The 4449-nt window shown below is 33.7% G+C and overlaps 1 pseudogene; it reads left to right on the forward strand.

Moving 5' to 3' along the window:
* The window catches only part of LOC127837685 (procathepsin L-like), an 8758-nt pseudogene extending 4644 nt beyond the window's left edge, over positions 1 to 4114 (forward strand).
* The last annotated feature ends 335 nt before the right edge of the window (positions 4115 to 4449 follow it).

Genomic DNA, 4449 nt, shown 5'->3' on the forward strand with positions numbered 1-4449 from the left:
CAAATGATAAAAAAACAGTAATACCATATATCTTTTAAGTTTACCCTATCAAAACTTCCATAGTTTTTTTTTGCAATGTTTGTTTATACTAGTTAATGCCCTTGCATTTTTAATGCGTTGGTGTGTATGCTTTTCAGATGTATGTCAGTCAAATGATCAGTGTATCTGTAAACAGACGAACAGTATATAAAAACGCCTTGGACTAGTATGCTCATTTAAGTTGGTGCACTTGGGCTACAGAGTCATTTATCGTGAACACTGATTTCTTTGTGCATTAATAGTGTGTATTGTGTACGAAAATGGAGAGAACTTTTTCGACATACCTATTATTTTCTTTATAAATTTTAAATGCGAAAGTTAAAAAACGTGGACATTTGATAATACTCAATTTTAATTTTAATTATTTTTTTTTTTAATTTTAATTTTAATTTGTATTGCAAGTAAAGTTTCACTGGGCTACATAATAAAATATAAATGTATTTGCTTAATATATTCGTAATCGCGCAACATCCCGCACATACCGAGTTCGTTTGCTGACTACTTATGTTTGAGGTCAACCAATCTGATATCAAGGCCACGTAGTCGTGTAACAATTTCCTTGCAATATCTTACCAACGCATCAACCTAAGATCAAATCAAAGCGTATGCTGATCATTCCTGTTGGACAGAAATCCTCTATTGATTAAAGACCAATGTCAAATGTTCGTGCAATATTTATATTAAACAAAGCCCTTTACAAATGGACAGATAGACAATTTAGCTGGAAGTTTTGGGAGGGGGCATGCACAGTTTATTCACTTTTCTTGATTTATGTTTAGAATTGTGTATCCTTATGATTTATTACCCTGTATTGTAAGGTCATCATTCACATTGAAAACAAAGAGGAATCATCGAGATTCTCCGAGTGAATAGAAATACACTGTCATAATGTATGACATAATTCTAAAATAAGAATCTGTCTGATTGTCAAGATAACCATTAAATCTGGGAAGTATTGTAAACAATTGTGGGTTATAGGTTCTGAGCCTAGTTCTGGTTCTGCGACCATAATTAAGGTTGCCATCCTTACAAAAACTGTCATTGTTTGCGTAATAATCGTATGGAAAAAATGTGTAAACAAAGGATAATTAAGCAAGGAATATTTGTTGATCTTCCTTATTTCAATGATAGATTTTAATTATAGAATATTTAATTCTTTGTTGTTAGTGTATGATGATGTTTACACCACTAGGAAATATTTCTAAACAATTGTTCTCACAATGTGATCTTATATACGAGATTCTCGTTTCTGATATATATATATTATAAAAGTATAAACGCGCATCATTCAAAACTGACCCACGAAATATTTGTGACCCCCACATATATGCAATATGTAGTGACTGTTTTAATGAAGAAGAGCTTTATGGGATGTCAGCAAAGCTTTTATAACGTAACGTTATATAATATTGCATCAGGACAATTGATCATATTATAACCAACCTTAATAATTGCTTCATTGGCCAATAATTAACATTCAACATAAAATTTATGCAATACGGTTTATAACGCCCTTGTTAATTTCATACGTTTGTTTTTTTATTAAGTATGGCATGTGTAGTTACCGAAGCGATTGCATTGGAGCCTCAATAAGCGGATACCAGAACGTGGGCAAGTCCGAGCATTCCCTGGCCAGCTCCTTATCCAGTGTAGGACCAATCACAGTGGCAGCTGACTGCAGCGATCGAGGCTTCATGTGAGCATCATATCAGCACCTTAAGCGTTCTATACTATTATAAGAAACCGCATATAAAATGTTTGCCATTTGAGCACCATATAAGCATCAGCACTGTTCTATAATGTAATGAAAACATGTCTTTAAAATGTTTGCCGTGTGAGCACTATATCGGCATTAGGGCTGTTCTCTAATGTAATGAGAACATGTCTTTAAAATGTTCGCCGTGTGAGCACTATATCGGCATTAGGGCTGTTCTCTAATGTAATGAGAACATGTCTTTAAAATGTTCGCCGTGTGAGCACTATATCGGCATTAGGGCTGTTCTCTAATGTAATGAGAACATATCTTTAAAATGTTCGCCGTGTAAGCACTATATCGGCATTAGGGCTGTTCTCTAACGTAATGAGAAAACGTTATAAAATGTTCGCCGTATGAGCACTATATCGGCATTAGGGCTGTTTTCTAATGTTATGAGAAAGCGTTTATAAAATGATCGCCATGTTAACACCATATCAGCATAAGAACTGTTCTATAATATATGTGACAACGTCTTAACTATTTCGCCATGTGAGCATCATGTCAGCATTATAACTGTTCTATTATGTATTGAGAAAACGTCTATTAACAGTTCACATGTTCACACTATGATTTGTTAAATTAGCTAAGCGTGTCACAACGTATTGGCCATACTATCGCGTTCAAATAAATCGTATACTGTCGGTAAACAGGGTTGTGTTGTGTTGTGTTTCATGACGGTGTGGCCACAGATGATTTGCAATCTAACATTTAAGATAATTGATATAAAATCATTAAAACATCCGTCTTTAGGTACTTCAGAAACGGGACTTATTACAACCCGAACTGCAAAGGGAACCGTCCGAACCACGCCATGCTCTCTGTTGGGTACGTGAACAGCTTAGCTGGAAACCTCTGGATCATTAAAAACAGGTTCGTATAGTTTATAAGGAATTATATGTTTTCCCTATCTTCTCGCTAGATCAACGACATCTTAATTTGCCATATTTTCAATTATCGTCCTATATGTCAGTGATAGTAACTGTATTAATATGTCAGTGATAGTAACTGTATTAATGCGGTGACCATTTTATTAAAATGAGTCATCACCATTTCCTGCATAAGTCTATTTTCAGACACGTCTACAACTTGGCAAATGATAAATAATTGTTTTTTTTAATTGACCCTAAGAATAAAATATAACAATGTTCATCGACCTCGAAAAAGGCGTTTCCATAGAATATTCAATTGTATTTAACATATTTGTTAATTACGATATATTTGTATTTCAAAAAATTAAAACTAGTATGTAACGTTGAGATAGAGCTGATTTACACATACGTGTCGTCTTGGGATGAAAGCTGAATACATATTTTTATCAGATGCTATACCCTGTTAAATATGTCATACAACCATTACATATTTTTTTTTATTACACATGTGTAATACAACATTTTTTAGCGTTTTTATTGGCTTAGTGTTCGTTTATTGACCAATCGAATTTTGTTATTTTGCTGAAATGACGTTGCAACGTCAAATGACGTCACGATTTGTAAACAACATTCGGGATTGATCATTATGTATGCGTACATACTTACTTAATTTGCTTAGTTAAAAGCATGTGATTAAAAGATCTGACATTCGTTGTCATATCATACCATATTTTATTAAACTCGTCCAGGAAATTCGTTAGTAAGCTCGCCAAAGCCTCGCTTACTACCAAAATTCCTTAACTCTTTTAATAAAATATGGTATGATATAACAACTCGTGCCAGATCCTATATATATATATATACAATAAGTGGAATAATGTATTGATATTTGCAATATGACGACAAATAGTTTTCTGCGTTTATTTCAGTTGGGGAACCACGTGGGGTGACAATGGATACATCTACATGGCAAAGGACAAGGGCGACACCTGTGGGCTGAGCAAGTTTGCAAGCTATCCGACACTATAAATGGTCGAGTTAGCTACAACATGCTGTAAACTGTACAGGCATATCTAGCCTGTTTTCTTCTCAACTGTCATTTCTTGACCTACTTGTTTATCTGATAAAACATTCATCTTGTCATGCATAATATGTAAGCAGGGTGTCCAATAATCACTTTTTATTTCCTGCATATTACTGCAAGGCGAACAACAAGTTGTATCAAGCTCGCCGCACTAACGGTATAGTCGCAGGCTCAAGTATCAACATTATAACATTTTTATGGAGCATCTGTAATACAATTGTTTTAGATTTCTATAAAAGTTGATTGTTTATCTGTAAATATGACAGTTGTATTCATCATATATATTTATAGTATGTAGACTTTTTTTGTAAAGTTCCTGTGACAATTTCGCTTTGCGTTATATGAATAAAACGGATTAAAAATTTTGATGTCAATGTGTGATTGTTCTTTATTGTGGACATTTCCTTACGTGTGCATTTGGGCCTCAAAACAAGTGCATTATGTAAGTGTGTTATCCTTTTTACATAACGTATCAGAGAACAGATTAGATTTACTGATGTATCAATCGAGGAGTCATCGAATAACATTGCGCTTGAACATTCACGTATGTAATTTAATTGGCAATCTCCGCTTTGAAAGTTAAGAAAGTGAATATTTAAAATGTATAATCAAAACTTGAACTAAAATGTTTTTATCCACATCTTTATAATGTGACTGATAACGCATGATAATTTTGATATTTCTTTGAAGATAGATCTGAC

Source organism: Dreissena polymorpha, chromosome 7 (assembly GCF_020536995.1).
Source record: "Dreissena polymorpha isolate Duluth1 chromosome 7, UMN_Dpol_1.0, whole genome shotgun sequence".
Classification (NCBI taxonomy): domain Eukaryota; kingdom Metazoa; phylum Mollusca; class Bivalvia; order Myida; family Dreissenidae; genus Dreissena; species Dreissena polymorpha.